At 47.5% G+C, this 19507-nt stretch overlaps 1 protein-coding gene across 1 annotated transcript in view; it reads right to left on the reverse strand.

Annotated features, from left to right (window-relative positions):
- The window catches only part of Dennd1a (DENN/MADD domain containing 1A), a 445652-nt gene that overhangs the window by 33312 nt on the left and 392833 nt on the right, over positions 1–19507 (reverse strand). The window lies entirely within an intron of this gene.

Raw genomic sequence — 19507 nt, forward strand, 5'->3', positions numbered from 1 at the left:
CTTGGTGTTTCTATCTGTCAGCCATGAAGGCCAGGCAAGTATGTTCATTGGATATGAAACCCACATTTATGAGGACAACATCTGATTTGCAGTTAATTTGTTGATGCAGTAAAACATAGTTTCCAAAAGGTCAGGAGGGGAAGCTGTGTTGGAATATCAACTTAATTACCTGGGTGGCATGGATGAGCGGGCATTCTGCACAGGACCGCAGCATAGAAGATGTTCAACTGCCAGGTGCTGTCTTGGGGGCAGAGAGTACAGTGTACATGGCACACTGGCATACATGGTAGGGCATCCTTAATGCAGAGGGGGCCAGTCTGCAGGTGGTATGGGCATGGCCAAGGCTTTTCCTGCCTGCCTGGCACATTTGCTAGCTCAGGGAATCCTCTGGAGATTGGGGGTTCTACCCCTGGATTACAGATGAGGGCAGGCCAGGACTAGCCCAGAATCACTTAGAGTAGATGACAAACCTACAAGGAAGGTCAGTGAGCTCATCTCAATTTCCAGCTGGTCAGAACTGACACAGGGATTCACTCCATCCCCAGTGGAGGCTGCCCCTGACTTCACCATCCCTGGGAGGCTAGAACCAGCGATCCCATCTCACTGTTGGGAATACAGAGCTACATAGGCTCAACACTAGGGTCAACTGGGACAGGCCACACCACACCTGTAGAGTGGTGCAGATGAGATCAAAGAGGACAGTTGTGGGAAGCCACAGAGCTCAACCAGCTTTGCTGAAGGCTAAAGGGTTGGGCATGCCAAGCTTGGGGTAGGCTGGGGAGGCAACCTGTCCAGGAGGCAGCTCTCTTTCCTGATGGCACTGAAGGAGACATGTGCCCAACAGGGCTGGTGCACAAGAGAGCTAGCCTCTGAGACTGGACCTACAGGGGACCTCCATCTCCTGTCTAAACGGATCTGAATCATTTCTTCCCTACCAGATGCTACCTGGCCCCAAGGAAGAGGCCTTAGCTCTCCAATGGGAAGATGGAAATGAGCCTGGGGTTTCTCAGTTCCTCCTGGAGATGCGTACCAACCAGATATGCTGCCCAGCATGGAGAGGGTGTGAGAGAATCACAATTAAACTCTGTTGCTGTTTAATGAGGAAAGAGTTCACCTGGCTAATTTTCCTGGCTAGTAGCCACATCAATGCTCTGACCTGTGCGTGAAACGGACCCAGTTAGGAGGGAAGACAAAGCTTTCTGCAGCTTTACAAAGGCCCTCTGGGCTAGGAGCAAGGCTCTGCTACTCTTTGGGACTAAAAATCTGCTATTATGCAAGGTATGGAAATAAAAGAGGGCTTCTTTTGATATGCCTCCAAAAGGGAGTGTATTGAAGTGATATTTTTGTAGAGTGTTTCCTTTGAAATGCCCAGCCAGCTCTGTCAGACACAGCTTTTGCCTGTCCCCCAACTCCTGTCATTATTTCCAGTCTTCTTCATCCAGCCTCAACTGGGCTGGTCTGCTTGTTGGGGAGGATCCAAAGCTTGCCTGGGCCTCCACGTTTCGGCGAGGCCAGCTGGAGCACACTGGTGTGATATGGCCCATGCTCTGGGCACCCCAGCAGAACCAAGGACCCTTGGCCCTGAAGCATCTGTTGAGGCAATGAGCTACTGTTTGGGGAGACATTCCTGCAAAATACTGCATGGGAGGGCTGAGATCAAGTAGCCATCTGGTGAGCGTCCACTCACACACGTGTCTTTATAGGGAAAGCTGGTAGGGTCTGTATTCTGGAGCACCTCCATGGGCCGGTGCTACTCAGAATCCCCCTGTTGCTGCTACAAACCCTGGTATGGAGGCTCTGCTGTGATCCACTCAACAGACAGGGAAACCAGAGCCCCTTGCCCACATTCACACTGCATAGTGTGAATGCTGCTGGACTCCAGTGTGCCCTACTACTTGCTGTCCTGAGGAGCTCCCTGCCAGGGGGCTGAGAGAGGGGGTATTTGGGAGGGAAGGTGGCCCTGGACAATGAGCATAGCCCCTGATGTGGGGTCCAGGAGAGCCATGTCTGGAGAGGGTGACCTCGGGACTCAGGGCTCACCACTCCACAACAAGGCGCCTCAGAGCCTTTTCTCTCCAGCTGGGCCAGCACCCTCTTTGCTGCGTGTGAGTGCTGAGCTGAAAGCCGTCTCAGCTTGGTCCTGAAGAGCAGTGCATTCTTCCCCGATGTTGACAGGAGTAGTATTTTGTAGTGGTGCTGGTTAATTTGTAGTGGCATTTGTGGTTTGAAGCCTTGTCAAGATCCCTGATTACTTCCCGTGCAAGGAGCTTGGCTGACGGGGAAGTTCACATGCTGAACAAAAGCAGCCAGGCAGCTGGGAAGGATGGCTGTGTGGCGGCCTGGTGACCCTAGCTGCTTGGGGGAGTGCAGGAGAAGGGGAATGGGGGGGGGACTAGCATGGGGCAGGGGGAGGGAGCCCTTTGTTTTTAGTCAGTGCAGGTGCACGGTCTGAATAGGTGGCATCCCATTGGTGGCTGGAGGGCGGGTACCAGATGTGACGGTGGCTGGGCAGGGGTGAGGAGCTCTGCTGACGTGTGCCATTCTTTGCCCAGAAAGAAGCAGGAGGCAGATGCCTTGCTGCTACCTACACTGGGATAGCCATCTGGGATTCCATCAAGGAGACCTCAGTGGTGCTCTCAGGAGGTGGGGGCTCAGGGAGGTAAGAGGAAGGGCTTCCAGATGTTGGCAGCAATGATGTCAACAAGGGCTACCTTTTCCACTGTGTCTTGGTCCTTGCTGTGTACCAGGCCCTATGCTAGGAGCTCTGTGTGTAAAGTCTCAAATTATCTCAACAACTTGGATAAAAGGTGCCATCCCCATTTCACAGATAAAGAAATTGAGGCTGTGTGCCTCCTGACTCCTGTATAGCTCATAGCTGTCAGAATTACACTTGGAGCGCAGGTGTGCCCCTGAGCACAAATTCCTCCCAGAGACTGAGCAGCGGAAGGCAGAGAGGGAAGTACACACACCCTCTTGAGCCTGAAGGCCACTTCTCCCTTGGTGTAGCTGTCCCCTGCCATCTTTGGAGCTGTCTGTCCTGGGGTCCTGAACATACAGAAGGACTAGTTCTGCAGCTGCCTATCCCTGCTTGGTGAAGGTTTGCTCAGTGCACTACGGGCCAGGGCCAGCTCAGCAAAACCAAGACTAATTTATCATCTTGGAATGGAATGGTGTCCAGCCCAAACAGTATGCTACCAGGAAATTAAAATAAAAGCCGTCTCCTGATTCTGCAGTGGCTCAGATAAGAACAGCCCCCATCTGGGAAGGAAGTCCGGTGATCCCTCACAGGCCCGGTGGCTCCTGCTACCTCCACACTGCTCTCCTTGCACCAGTAGCCCAGTGGAGAGGAACATCCCGGCTCTCTGTGGCTATTCAAGACCCAGGCCTTGCCTTCGTGAATCGCTTCTCCCACCCTGCTATAAGCAGCCCCTTCTATCCAGCTGTACAAACACTTGTCCTGTCTCTCACGACCCACGCTGGGCCCATCAGCCCACAGTCCCTGGCCCACGTGATGGATTCCTGCTCACCCCGCAGGCCTGTATTCCCTTCTGTAAGAAGTCTCTCTTTCTGCTCTAAAGAGTGACATACTCCTCCCTTTTCCTTTCTCTAAGAAGGGAGTCCTGCACAATTGTCTCCTGGCACAGACCTGGCATGTGTAAAGTGCAAAGTAAATGCCTACCCAGTGTGAGGAGGCTCCTTCCCATTCTCAGGCCTTCAACCAAGTATCTGAATAATGCCAGGCCAAATGGTCATTGTGCCCATCATTTGAGTTATTCTCTTCTCAAAACTGGCAACATTTTGAGGCTTGCTTTTCATCAGGAAAAACTCTCAACCAGGAGATATCCTAGCATATCAGGCTGAGCCTCAGGGCACCCCCCAAAGCAAGAGACTTTTTGAGTAGAATGAAGGCGGTGAAGCAATAGGAAGCTTAGATGTGAAATATCCCAAAATTTCCCCAGTGTGTCTGTTAAAGAAAGACAGTCAGGTGCACTAGACAGAGGGGTGGGTTTTCTTTTTTTTTCTTCACTGGGAACAAATGGATGGAGAACCTGGTTTAAAATTCCTGGACCCTGGAATACATTTCTATCTGTGTCAAAGTCTACCATCCAGAGCCTCAGCAGAGTTTAAAATCCTAGCTAATAGGTTAACAACTGTTTTTCTTCAGCTTCAAATGAAGAATATCAGAAGGCTGGGGGAATATGCAGCTCTCCAATTTGTACGGGCTGCACACAGCTCCCTGCAATGTGTGTTTGACAGGACTGACATTTTGTACCGCTGTGAGATGGGAAAACGTGTGACATTTTTATTCATGGTGGCGTACGCCCTTGTAATGATCAGCTCTGGTCGATGTGCTTACCGCAGCAGCCCCTGAGCCCTCGGAGAACAAACAGGAACCCAAGGTGCCAGCAGTTCCACTGCCTTATTAAACACCGCCAGGATCCTAACGAAGACCAACTGCTGGAAAATCTCACTGTCAAATCCTCAAGGACATTGTCAGCGCACAGCTAACTGCATATATTTTTCATTTAAAATACTGAAATCCAGCATTGTGCCATTACAGTCAAGGGGGAGGGCACCTGCTCCAGTGGCCATTCTGTCAGCTTCTTTGGAGTTCCACATGCTAGAGCCACATGCCCGGTGGGGTTCAGAGCTCAAAACAGGGTGGCAGAAATGGAGTCAGCTTTCGGAAAACCCAACCCTCCCTTCGGGGTGAACAGCTGAAAGTTACAGGGCTCTGGGAAGAGTCACTCAGCAAGTCAACTCCCAGGCTCTCTCTGGAAGTCTAAGTGAATCTGCATAATGAGAAAAGCCTCCTCCCTACCCAGACATCTCTCCTGTTGGTGCAACCCATTATATCCTGCACCTCAGTGCTAATCAGCCTTCTGCTTGGCGGCAGACCTCAAGACATCTGCGGGAACACACGGCCGCTGTAGGTGTCACATGTGGCAGCAGAGCGGTGTGCCAGGGTGCCCACCTGCAATCTCACCACTTGCCTCAATCCAAAGGCCTCAAGGTCAGCAGGCAGGAGGACCCCCTCCCTTTGGCGGTCATTTCTAATGCTGATGAGCACTGAGGGATGGGAGCCAATCACTTCGCAGACCTTCCGTGGCTTCCACCACTGTTAAACTAGCTGATTTGGTATTGGCTGTACACTAATGTATTGATATATTTGTTTTGTAAATATGTATTATTTATACATTGCCTCCATTTCCATACTCTAGCCCCTGATGCACTAGGACAGACTCTGCTATTTATTTATGGGAGCCTGGGTGGAAAAGGCCTAATAAGCTGCCTGTGCATGGTTCTTGCAGGTTTATGTGGCTGGCTAAACAACAGGATGTTTCTCTACCCATGCAGAGGCTTGCATTTTATAAAGTTAGTTTAGCATAACAGTGTACATCATCCTTGCTAAAATGACCTGTGCTGCACAGGGAGGTGTCCACTGATGGCCCACAGCCCTGAGGACACTCCCTTAATCACGGGCTGAAGTAAGAACTTCAGGAGAGTGCTGCCTGGATGAGGAGCAATGTAGCCAGAGCCTAGCCTTACACCATGAGTGAACGTTGCCAGTTCTCGCCTGAACTGCTTGTAGGATCATTAGTGGTCTCCTCCCTGTCTCTGCTCCTGCTGCCCTTTCCTGTTGTGGCCCACCCAGCATAAATGTTCCCAGCTGTTCTTCCCATGGATACCACCCCTCCCCGGTTCTGTCATTTACCAGCGATGATTCAAACTCTCCCAAGGTCTGGTCATTCACTGCCGACCTCCATAGTGTGGTGTCTGGCTCTTATCTACACACCTCTGGTCCCTACTCAGGTTTCCTCTCCTCATTTCTCTATGTGCTATCTCTTTACCTGGAACGCCTCTCCCCTCTCCACTCCCCCAGATCCACGTGATATACAACATCTCTTGAGGTGCACTTCCTCTTAGAAGCCTCAGGCACTCTCAGCATCCTCTGACCAGTACACCTATGACCATGAGCATGTAGTTCGTTAGCTGTCTCTCCCAGATGAGTGCTCTGAAAGTAGGACATGTGTATCATTCCCTTGTGTCTTTGGACTGTGGCCTCTGGGCCACTTCACTGTGTGACAAATGAGTGAAGGAAGGAAAGAGTTTGTGAGGCCATGAGACAACATCTCAGAGTTGTGCCTGGAGAGGAAGTGTAGGGCCTAATGATTTTGATCCTAAGATGGGGAAGACCTCTTGTTTGTCATCATGGGGAGAGTGATGGAAGGTGTGTGGCTGACAGTCCTGGGGAAGGCTTCCTCTCTCTCTCTAGTCTCTGACAAGTGAATCTCCTGGCTGCTTGCAGATTGCTTCACTCCATCAGGCCTCTCAAGGACCATTGTGCCAAGGCTCGACCTGCTGTCCACCTAGAAACTCTGTCAGTCTCCCCAGAAAGTGCAAGCAGTGATTCACTTGCAGTGGGTTCAGGATTGAGGCCTCTCCAAGGGGCCAAGAAGTGTCTGTAACCACAGAGCCATGTGAGTGACGGGCAGCAATATCCCCCAAATCACTTTCAACTGTTTCCAGGCCCTGTTTCTCCCTATCACACTTTGTATTGGAAGTAGGATATCGTTAGTAGCTTTTGGGAGAAGTTCCTTTTGTAGATTTTCTATTTGTACTTATATAAAATTGTGTGTGTGTGTGTGTGTGTGTGTGTGCGCGCGCTACATAAAATAGGATGCAATGTTGCAGAAGACATGGATCTGATCAGACTGACAACAAATCAAATGATGATAAGTCACCATCCTGGTGTGATAGCATATGTCTGTAATTCTAGCACGTAGAAAGCTGAGAAAGGAGAATAAAAGTTTGAGTACAGCCTGAACCACAAAGAGCCTGACCCAAAAATCAAACCCAAAACAAACCTAAACAAGAAAATGAAAAAAACTATCAAATTTGGGACATGGTCAGTGAAGTCCCAGATAAAAGTCTGAAGGAGGCTGGCATTCAGCCTTTGCTCCTCCCAGGAAGCGGCTGATACCAGCCTGTGGTTGCAGTACAGCCACAGGGGAGTAAAGGTAGAAGAAGCAAGGGCTTTGTCCCAACATCCAGCCTAGCAGCTTGTGTTTAGGGTAAAGCCTTCACTCCTGCTCAACAGTAGGGACAAATGACCTTACGCATCAGTAGACCTTACAGTAGACCTTGAGCATCAGTCTGAGAAGAGCATGTGAGCACTGTTGAGCACAATGCCAGGCACAGAGCAGGTGTTCAGAAGAGCAGTATCATCATCATCATTATTATTATTATTTTTTGTCGGTTGTGGGGCTTGAACTTTGGGTTTGGGCGCTTTCTCTGCACTCTTCAGCTCAAGATGAGCGCTCTCCAGCTTGAGCCACAGCACCACTTCCAGTTTTCTAGTGGTTTATTGGAGATAAGAGTCTCACAGACTTTCCTGCCTGGGCTGGCTTTGAACCGTGATCCTCAGATCTCAGCCTCCTGGGTAGCTAGGATTACAAGCGTGAGCCACCAGCGCCTGGCCAGTATCATTATTCTTACCTATGTTAGGACATTAAAGTCTAGTCCAGGCAATAAACATGTGCCTTAAGATGGGAATGAGAAATTAGTGGGATTAACTGACTATGATCTCCAAAGCCACCCTAAGCCACACTGCTGTCCATGTAACACACTGCAAACAAATGTCTCAGGATACAGGTAGAACGGATGGGAGAGTTTGATGTGGGCTAGGAAGAGTCTCCCTTGCTAGATAGGCCTGGTTTTGCTTTCTTGCTGTGCCACTTACTGTAAGACCTTGGGCAAGCTGCTTCAGTTCTCTGAGTAGCTCTCCTGGGATAATAGCAGCATTGATCTTATGGAGTGGTTGAGACTGAGAAGATGTTGGGGGAGTGGGTCTGGCTCCTGCGTAGCAAGTCCACACCATGGTAAAAGCCTCCTCAATCCATCGGATCCCTTCTTACTCTCTGTCCTGAGGTGGACTCTGCCCTCCGCAGAGTATGGGCAGGTTGGGGGTTTACCTGTCCACTGGCAATGCCTGTGGGGCAGGGTTTCTTGCCTCATCACTAACAGTTGATTCTCAGAGGATCTTGCTTCTGAGACAATTTATTTTCAATATTTTCTGTTTTATTTCCTCTCTCTTACTGTGATAAAACTCCCTACCTTTTGGCACTGAGAACTCTAATCTGAGAAAAAGCCTCCTCTGGTCTCGCTCAATCAGATTTCCTGCTGTTGGTCTGCTGGGCTCAATATCCTCCTGGCAGGGGACTTGTTTTTTTTTTTTTTAGGCTCTGGTTGGACATCTTCCCTGATCTGTGCCTTTCATCATTCACTCACTCACCACTAGGTCATTCCCCAAGTTCTCAATGGGAGCTTTTCTCTGCCAAGCCCTATGAGGTGCTAAGGTAGGCACTTAGCTGTGGCCAACACTGTCTCTGACAAGGATGTTGGCAGGAGTGGGAAGAACTAGGCTTGGAGAAGTTGGGAAGAGCTTAGCCAGGGATCAGGTGTGCTTCCACAAGGCCTTGAGGGGTTGGTGTGATTCTATGGGATGGGACAGAAAAGCAAGGACATTCTTGCCATCAGAAGCTGATTCAACTCAGGGTTCCCTCTGCACATGGCCTGGGGCTGGCCTGCAGCAGATGCCCATAAAGAGCTGTCAAATCAATTAATATGAAGTATCCAGGAGTTAGATAAAAGTAAGGGACTTTGCCCAGAATGGAGGGTACCTTATCGATACTTGCAGGGCAAGCAGGAGCTGGGCAGAAGTGGAGGATAGCTGGTCCGGAAGGCCAGTATGTTCTCCTAACCATACAGACAATTGGTGAGGGACCAGGGAGGGAAACCCCCAGGGGCCTCATGTTCTGGAAAGGAAGCACAAAAGACAGCTCCCAGGTACCAAGGCCAGTTCAAATGTCCCTTCTAGGCTGCTATTCTGTAGCTCAATTTCCATTCCTCTTTGTATATTTAATCATTGTTTGGTAGTACTGGGGTATGAACTCAGAGCCTTGTACTTGGTAGGCAGGCACTCTATTACTTGAGCCACACCTCCAGACTTTGTGTGTTTTTGCTGGGCCTTTCTGGAGATCCTTCCTTGAGTGAATAACAGTACTTTAAAAGGCGAGAATTCTCCATTGTAACCAGCTGGAGAAAGCAAGTGGGACTTCCCAGGCCAGGGGCAAGGAATCTGAAACTTCACATGAAGTCAAATGTCAGACTAGAATAGCTGCTATGTTTAGTCTCTCGGGTTTAGAACTTTCCCCCTGTAGCTGAGAGAGCCTGAAGAAGCAGCTCCTGTCTGTCTGAGGAAAATGAGCCCTCTCTGCCCAGCCCGTGAAGCAGACGATGAGCAAGTTGTCATGTTGCAGTGATGTCTGGCAAGCCAATGGTGAGGAGGTGATGGGTCCCTCCCGATGATGCTGGCAGGGAAGCCACCCTGAGACCAAGTTGGTTGGTGTCTAAAACAAATGCAAAGGATAAACTGGGCTTGGGAACACTGCATGGCCCAGCCCCATAGCACAAATCTGGGCATTTCACAACTACCAGAGGGATTAAGCAGAAAGATTGGACACAGAACTGTGGGCTCCCTGCAATGAGGGCCCACACTGTCATCTTCGCTTTTCCAGACATGGCACAAAAGAGCCATCAGTGATTACTTGTTGGACACATGATCTAGGTACATGGCTTCTCTCGTTGCCATTCCTTGCCCTGAACTGCAGTTGATGCTGTCATTCTCCATCACTGGCAATAGCAGACAGCTGTGCCCGTCCTTTTACCTGGAATACCTGGCTCCTATCTCATTGGCTGGCACACTCCCCTTTGTCCTCTCTCTCTCTCTCTGGAGCCCTGGTTGACATCTGGCCTTGATTCTCAGCCCTGTATAGTCCCTTCGTTTCAGGACTCCTTTGGGTTTGACTCTTCTCTGCTCCTGACAGAAGTTGGGACAGTGTTTATGTTTGGCCTCTGTACATATTATCAGATTGGATTGGTTTCTTTCTCTTGATAACAGGTGTGTACTTTGGGCCACAGTGGATGGTAAGGAGAGGGGCACATGTTCAATGCTGGTTCAATAAGTGAAGCTCATATATTGTCTAGAAGTTACTAGGAGGTGACACTCTCTTTCTTGTGGGTCTTGCACTTGTCTCACTAGCAGGGGGAAGCTTGCTAAGAGTGGCACTTGCAGAAGAAATACAGAAGGAAAAAAAAGTCTGACCCCTGGGCATTGGTGACTCATGCCTGCAATCTTAACTACTCAGGAGGCTAAGATCTGAGGCTTTTGTTTTGAAGCCAGCCTGGGCAGGAAGGCTGAGACTCTTATATCCAATTAACCACCTAAAAACCAGACGTGGAGCTAGCAGTGTTAACATTGAGCAGGAAAGCTCCCGGACCAAGCCCAAACCCCGAGTTCAAGCCCTACCCCCACACCCCCGCAAAAAAAAAAAAAAAGGTCTGACAAATATGATTTGATACCTGGACCAAGGTGAAGCTGGTATGAGCTATCAATTTCTCTTTTGGGTCTTATGTCTCCTGAAATTAAATGTATCTTAACTATTTGAGATTCCCAACATAGGCCCTGGTCTTTGGGGTTGAACTGGCACTCAAAACTAACAATACTGACTCCTATACCTGCTCCATTTGTATCCTATATTCTCCTCCCTCGCCCATATTAGGAGAGCACCCAGTATGCTTTTGTGATTAATGGTGGGTTTGGTACACTGTCCACCAGGTTCAGCACACTTATTTTTGTGCCAAGTGAAGCCCAGGAAGGACCAGGAACATCTCACCGTGGCTCAGTATCTTGGGACTCACCGACCCAGTCTTAAGTACTGGGCCTGACTCTTCCAGCAGGAAGGTGCCGTGTTCTCAGCAGAGCTGGGTAAGAGCTGAGCTTCAGCCAACAATGTGGTGCTGAACCCTGACTATTGCTTCTGAGCTGCATACCCTTGGGTAGGTCTCCATTCCCTCCAAACCTGTCTTCTCCCAAGACCCTTGTGGGTGGCTGGGAAGATGACATGGCTAAGCTCCTGGAATGCCGCCAGTAGTCCTGATTGTGGGGACAGAGGCCTGTTTTCTTTAGCTCTCCAGGCCTCACCTGTGGATGGTGAATAACTCAGCACCATGACCTCTTATATCAGCCTTATGCCCAGCATACATGAAGGGCTTAACCTGACACTCTAGTGCTCATGTCCCAAAAGGAGGGGATCATGAGGAGAGTTTGGCATTGGCCTCAACCCTTCTTTAGCCTGGGCTGCATGGAGCTGGTGTAGCTCAGAATCTGCTATTCTGAGGCTGGATTTATATGGGCTGCTGAGGTTTCTCCAGCCCTTCCCTGCACAGCAGGAGTTCTACTCATACCGCTGAGATCTCTGGCCTGGCCAGCTTCCTGTTATGAGAGGACTACTTCTGGGGGAGGCAACACTGAACACTTCATCAGAGACCACTTGAGTTTCCAACTCAGCCTATGAGTCTCCACAGGCTGATCTCCCTTTGACCGGCAACATTTCCTTCCTGAAATCTAATGTCTCTGTCCTGAGGAGCCAACCTGGCCAACTTTATCAAGCTCTATCAGAGAGAGGTTTCCGGTCATCACAGGTTGAACAAGAGCAAGTACATGTGTGAAAGCAGCTTGGCCAGTCACCCTCCATCGTGGCCCGCCACCATCTGGGATTCACATTGCTTTGGGTAATAGCAGTGCCCAGCGGAAACAACTTTGGACATCTACCTGCTAGAACAAAGGGGTAGGGTGCTGTCACAGTCACGCTGTAGCTGGCACAAAGGCAGGACCAGAGCAGGAGAGTTGCAGGGGATGTGGTAGGCAGACAAGGATGGGCAGGGAGAGAGCAGGGGAAAGAAGATTTGGAAATGAGAGGGTCGGGAGTAGGGCGCTCTGCCTGCCAGGTTCTGAGAGGATGACTGAGCTAAGTCTGGCCAAGAAAATGACTTTGGGCTATAGACCCCAATACTCACTAGCTTGCTGACACTTGGTTCAGGCTGCCCAAATCTGTCCCTCCTCCCCCCAGCCCTATTCTGCTCTGGACTCTTGAGTCAGGCTCTATCATTGGCCATCTTTAGCCCCTGTCCATGCCACCAGTACCTCTCCCTACATATACTGGCATGCCCCTCTTCTGGACTTTGCTGAGAGCAGTGGGGCATGTAGTGAGTGGCAGGAGCACAGCCTGCAGGAGTATGTGTTCTAAGACCTAAGATCATGCATGACCAAGCACAGGGAAGACAGGGCCAGCTGAGGGGCCACTCAGCAGGGACAGGCAGCCAAGAGAAAGACACTTCTGTTTATCCTGGGCCTAGGGGCCAGCACTGAGCCAAATACTTATAGGCATGTCCCATTTAGTAACAATAGCAATAATCTATGATGTAGTATTATCACTCCCAGATGAAAGAGGAGGAAACAGAATTTCACCAACATTAAAGTCAGTTATTAAGTGTATAGTCAGTGACAGCTGAAATTTAAGCCCAGAACTGCCTGATTCTAAAATCTGTGCTTTATTCAAGCTACTTCATTGGCATGTGCCTTTTAGTAGTGACATCTGGGGATAGGGACTGTCAATGTGTTCTTTTTTCTCCCCTCTCTGTCCTTATGAACAGATGTTATATATACACGTGTGTCTATGTATGTGTGTAGGTATGAGTTTTTGGCCATTTAAAAAAAGTTTCTGGCATCATATTACACTCTATATACTTTGGCAAGAATCTTGTAAATACAAAGATAAACACTAAAAACTATGATAGTAGCCGGGTGCTGGTGGCTCACGCCTGTAATCCTAGCTACTCAGGAGGCTGAGATCTGAGGATCGCGGTTCAAAGCCAGCCCGGGCAGGAAAGACCATGAGACTCCTATCTCCAATAAACCACCAAAAAACCGGAAGTGGCGCTGTAGCTCAAGTGGTAGAGTGCTCACCTTGAGCTGAAGAGCTGAGGGACAGCGCCCAGGCCCAGAGTTCAAGCCCCACGACCGACAAAAAAAAAAAAAAAAACTATGATAGTAACAATATCATCTATAATGTCCCAGTCATCTTCAAAATTTCCAACTTCCCTAAGAATGTCTTTAAAGACATTTAACTTTAAAGCTAAAAAACAAAAAGCTGGGCAACTGGTGGCTCATGCTTGTAATCCTAGCTACTCAGGAGGCTGAGATCTGAGGATCATGGTTCAAAGCCAGTCCGGGCAGGAAAGTCTGTGAGACTTATCTCCAATAAACCACTAGAAAACCAGAAGTGGTGCTGTGGCTCAAGTGGTAGAGCGCTCGCCTTGAGCTGAAGAGTGCAAGGACAGCATCCAAGCCCAGAGTTCAAGCCCCATGACCAACAAACAAAACAAAACAAAAACAAAAACACCTGACAGGTGCCAGTGGCTCACGTCTATAATCCTAGCTACTCAGGGGGCAGAGATCTGAGGATTGCAGTTTGAAGCCAGCCCAGGCAGGAAACTCCATGACACTCTTATCTCCAAGTTCCCACCAGAAAACCAGAAGTAGAGCTGTGGCTCAAAGTGGTAGAATCCTAGCCTTGAGCAGAAAAGCTCAGGGACAGAGCCCAGGTCCTAAAAGCAAGCCTCTGACTGACCCAAAACACACACACACAAAACCCCAAACAAAAAATCCATATAATCCAAATTAGGGTCCATTTTGTATTTGGTTATGTATCTTAGTGTCCTTTGCAGGTAACACCTTTATGTCTGGTTTATACAGTTGCTTTATTCCCTGTAATTCAAGAGATGATGGACCTCTCCCTCCTCTGACTACTCTCCTCCTCTCCTGCATAGGTATGTGTAGCATCCTTGGGGTTCAAGGGAAGGGGACCCCAGTCCTCTACCTGGTTCATCTCCCTGGGACTTTCTGAACATTTATGACTGACCTCAGGACCTCATATAAACACACAAAATAAAAAAAGACAGGAACTAAGTTCCTATAATACAGAGCTAGTTCTACAATAAACCAATTCTTATTGATAGAAAGTAAATTTGGAAATAGTTTTTGACCACTAATTGAATATTCATAGTTCTTCTTCAAATGGACAGAAATAGAAGCATAGCAACATACATAAAATTAACTAACTCGTAGGAAACACAGCAAACACTTAAACAACAATAAGCTAGGGCCTAATTTAAACACCCATAGCAATAACAAGTATCTGGAATATATTGATTCCTAGCCCCATGCCAGACCTGTAAGAAGGTGGGCTTCTGAAAGGTTCATGATCTTGTGAGGGAGATATGCACTAAAGAAACAACATAAGGCTGTTTGAGAAGTGTGTCATGAGCAAAGTCCTGGAGTAGCACAAAGTAGCACAGCTCTTCTTAGGGGAGCTAGGAAGATTTATAGAAGGGACCTACTCTGGGATTGGATAAGCAGATGGTAAAGGGCCTCATAGGCCCATTGGAATCTTTAAAGGAGGATAGGGACAAAGGGGTGACATGGCCCCTTGCATATACTTCAGGTGGCCCTCTGTAATGTCATGTGAGGAATGCCAGTTAGGAGATTGGCACAGTGCAGGTGAGCAATTTCAAAGCTTGCACTAAGGCTGTGGCACAGCTGATGGAGAGGAGAGAACTATACAGAGTTCAGGAGGTGGGACCAAGAGGCTCTCAGGGTATGGATCAGGCTCAGCAGTGCCATTTGCTGAGACAAAAGATGGAGACGATGGGGGGGATCTTGGCAGGAAGTGTATGTTCACACTGGAAGACTGTGCATGAGGTGTTGCAGAGTATGGGTCACCTGCTGGAGGTGTCTGGGAGGAAAGGCTAAATTGAAGAGAATTTTGTGACTTCCAAGCTCAATGGGCAGAGAATTTCTTAGAGCTATGGTACCATAAGGCATATGCTTGCTGGGCAGCCTCTTGAGCCCAGCATAAGACTAAATGGCCAAAATTGTAGATACCAAAACTTAGCAAGCATATAGACAGACAATGACATGCCAAGAGCTGGTTTTAGGATGGTATCCAAACCTCTGTTTCAGAAGCCACAGTAGTTCCTGGTTAGAACTTTGGTTTAACCAGCTCTTAAAACTTTATGTTACAGAAATTTAGAAACCTTTGTTCAAATGGGTACCTTTCAATATACAAAATTTGGAATCTGACAGATTGCAAAGTGGGTAATTGCTCTGTTTTCAGGCCAATCAGGGGAAATGTGAAGGAAACAGTGAAAGGCAAACCTAAGATTGTATCCCCCCTCACCTCACTCTCAATAGAGGACTGAGAGAGCCAGCCTGGCCCTAGCCCACAGTGTTGGCAGCCCACACACATAACTAAAATTCAGTATCCCAGAGAAGCAGAGATGCTGCTGCTAGCTTTGGAGCAGGCTTGAGCTACTCTCTCCAGCAAACATTGTCCCAGCCAAGCTACTTTCCTCATTCATACAATGGGTAAAAGGTTTTCTTCCTTGCTGGGTGCCTGTAAACCTAACTACTAAGGAGGCTGAGATATGAGGATCTCGGTATGAAGCCAGCCTGGGCAGGAAAGTCTGTAAGACTCCTATCTCCAATTAACCACCAGAAAACTGGAAGTGGAGCTATGACTCAAATAGCAGAGCACTAGCCTTAAGCAAAAAGCTCAGGGACAGTGCCGAGGCCCGAGTTCAAGCCCTAGAAATGGCACATGCATGAGTGAACACACACATACAGACACAGACACAAAGACACAGATAAAGACACACACACACACAGATACAGACAAAGACGACACAGACACAGACAGACAGACAGACAGACAGACAGACAGACACACACACACACATACACACACACACACACACACACACACACACACACACACACACACACATTCTCTCTCTGTTTCTGTCTCTCCAGGTTTTCTTCCTTACTAGTAGATGGTTAAGATCAGGAAAAAGAATATGAAATCATCTGGTAACCTAGGCCATCTGACTGAACACAGGGTGTAGTTTTGATGGGGTGCCACCTCTGCTGACTAACTGAATGAACTGCTTCCTCAGCCCTTCTCAAGTCTTGGAGAGGAGGATCTTCCATTCCTCATCCAAGAGGCCAAAACCAGGGGACCTTGAGTTTATTTTGCCTTGTCTCCCCAGCCCTGTTGGGAAGCAGTGAGGCTCTCTCTTTGAGTCTAGAAAGGAACTGAGCATGTTCCCTCCTTCCTTCCAGCTCCTTCCTAGGCTAGCAGCTCCTCCACCACTGTCCACTTACCCCGTGTGGAATAACTCTAACTTTCAAAGATTTAGGCAATGCTTTAACAACCATTTAGCCTCAAGTCTAGTGTAACATTCTCCTTTTAGTCTTATTTTAAAAAGTTGGCATTTAAAATCTCATTTGTTTCTCTCCTGGATCTTATTTCTCAATCTGGGGAGAAGAATTGTTTCATAATGCTTCTCCAAACCTAAATATTTTTCAAGGTAAGAATAGACATTTGCAAGTTCCTTGATACCTTTAAACTATTCAAATAAACCATCCATGATACAGATGCAGAGGCTAACTAAAAATCCAGTTATTTTGTTCACTGTCAGCTCCAGGTAACATAGTATATGTCTGCTGTAGCAAACAAATGAACTGTAGTGAGTTTGGCTTGTTGACAAAGTATCTTTTAATAAAGGCTCCAATTTGAGACTGTGTACAGTGGTCCTGATCAGTGGGGAGATGTTCCCTCTGTGGGTCCTCAGAACACTGAGCTCACCTCTCACATTGCCCTGTGTCTGTCTCCATCATGCCCTATGAAGGTGAAGACAGAGTTATTTATCTTAGACATGTATATAGATTAAGAAATGTATAATCAAATGGGGAGAGATGGTCCCAGTCTGAAGCAGAAGGCAAGAGAGCACATTTTCTTTCTAGCAGTGGTCACCCCTGCCTTGATGCCAAGCTCCCTTCTTGCCAGTCCTCACTACAGAGCCTCATGGGGCAGCTAACTGATCTTTGTGTTTTCTTTTTTCTTATTTATTTTGATGTAGCTAAGTGTTCTTAAAGAAGGAAACCTACAGAAATAGAAACCCAATGGGAAGATATTTCTAAGGTTAGTACACATGCTCTGGCTAGGTGAAATAGTTTCTGGGACATACCAACGTGAACAGATATATGGAATAGCAGAAGTCTAGCTTGGGGCAGGAGCCAGTATAGCCCCCAGTCATGACTGTCCTGGGTTTCCATGCTGGTGACATAACCTGGGCAAATCCTTGCAGGGCTGAGCTCTGAGTTCTGAGTTCCAGCTCTGGGCCCATAAAATAGGGCTAATGATTCTTTTTCTCAAAAGTCTATGACAGAGATGACACAGATATTACGGTGTGTGTGTGGTCTATTCTTTCTCCAAAGAGAGTATGTATCACTAGGGCTTTATGAATGGCTTTGGTGAGCCACAGATGAACATTTAAAAATTTTTACGTGCTTACAAAGAAATTGCACTAGTATACTAAACCTCTAATTTTACCAATTGCTTAATAAAAGGCTAAAGATGGTATGTATGGTGGGTTCGAGTCTGTTTAAAGAAAACTATCAACTAACCAAAAATAGTGCAGATGGCAGGAGAGTACAGCAGATATTTTTGAACTGGAATTCAAAGGTCTATTGTTTGGAAAGATCACCAAGTCCCTAAAACTCATGCCTACCTACCCCAGTAGGCTCTACCTGCTGTGACCAGTGGCCTATCAAACCTGGTGCCTGGGGAAAGGCTGAAGGACAACCTACCACCCAGGGGGCAAAGCTAGAAAGAGTTAAAAGAAAGGGGTCTGAGCTTCCCTGGCCCATCCCCCACAGCTAATCTGTCACCTAATGAAGAGGCCGGCACAAGTGAGCTAGCTGGCAGTTCACTTACAGCAAACTGATTAAGAATGTTCAACCAACAGCAGACTGTAGACCTTTCCAGAGAAAATAAATAGAGTGTAGACTGTATGCAAATGTGTTTGTCACTTTGACAGCACGTCTCAATTAAGGCATCTCTCGGCTGTGGGTAGGCTCTGTGGTTGCAGCTGGAAGGGAGAGCCCGCTGCATGGCTGATACTAGGGGCTTGACCTTAATCCGCATGCATGCATTAAAAAAAAAATCCTGCCTTCTTGTACACTTGCATAATGCTGGCAGCCACGTGAGGGAAGTGACAAACGGGGTGTATGGGGGGGGAAGCCACTTTCATCCTCTCCAGTTTGCAGACCTGTGAAGGCACAGACAGCTCTTATTTCAACAGAGTTTGGGGTGGCTTTTTTAATTGTTTATCCCCACCCGCATGTGCACACACAGTTTTATTCTGCATTTAGCTGGGAATGACATTAAAGCATCTCTACTTCTTGCTGAAATGGAAAGAAGGTCTTTCTCCATTTCAAATAGGGCCTCCTTTTTTTGTGTGTTTCGAAAAATGGAATGTTTAACACCATGAAATCCCTCTCCCCCGCCCCCTCTTTCTCTGTAATGGGCTCCAAACTCCAGCGAGGGGCTTCTTTCATGGGCAGGTTGGTGTGTGTAGGAATGAGGACAAAGGAAAGCAGGAAGCTGACTCTGGAATGCCATGCTGGTGACAGCCAGGGTTGTGCTTTCAGCAAAAGCAGCCAGGAACAGGGGTGTGGATCTCTCCAACAGGGCCTAAGCCGGGGAGGAAGCCGCTCTTCAGGGGTGAGAACACGGGTCCAGTTTGAAGATGATCATTAGCCAAATGAGTACCACCCTGTTCACACTACTTTCTTGTGCTACATTTCAATTTCTACAACATCCCTTTCAAGTCTAAAATCAGAAAAGGGGGTGAGTTTCCCCAAGTTACAGATGTATGAACAAAATATGAGAGATAGAGGAAAATGATTTTCATGTTTCAATCAATTCACATCTTACAGTAATAACCTACTACAGCAATTTCATCAGTTCATTTCCAAACAACTCAATGTCTGGTACATAGTAGGCATTTGATAAACCTGCCAAAATCAGTAATTTTCTAAATGTACGATTCTGGGTCCTTTATGTGGTTGAAATGGAAATCACATTTGAAGTGAAAATCATAGAAACCAGTTTAATCATGCCTCATTGACAAATGGTTAAGAGAATCAGGTGATTCAAAAAGAAATAACTTTGCAAGAACTGGCAAGTGTACAAGGCCCTGGATTTGATCCCCAACACAGCTAAAACCAAAACCCCAACCAAAGAAAAAATCACAAATGGATTTGTACACTAAACTTTACCAACTGAGCCATTTGCCATAAACACAGAAAAATTATAATGTCTAATAACAGAGGAGATGACTGACAAGAAGTAAGGACGACTACATAACCTTTTCAACCAAAAATTTAACCACAATACAAATTTTGGTTTCTGTACAGAGCACAATGTGTTACTTCAGGGGGAAATAAACCCCCAAAGTTTTTCAAATGCTGAGGTCTTTTCAAACAGTTGGGTAAGAACTGGATCTATGGAACCACAGTGAGGGTGCTTACTCTGAGAAGCACGACTCTGGATATTGATTTTCAGGAAGTATATTAATAAAGAACTCATAATTGATTTTTTTTAATAAGACTTTGCTTGTTGCCTTTTATTTGAAAGTGCAAAGAAGGGCCTGGGATGCTAAAGTGTTCTAATGAGATGCTTAGCTGACAGGCACCTTA

Source organism: Dipodomys ordii, unplaced genomic scaffold, assembly GCF_000151885.1.
Source record: "Dipodomys ordii isolate 6190 unplaced genomic scaffold, Dord_2.0 Scaffold55, whole genome shotgun sequence".
Lineage (NCBI taxonomy): Eukaryota > Metazoa > Chordata > Mammalia > Rodentia > Heteromyidae > Dipodomys > Dipodomys ordii.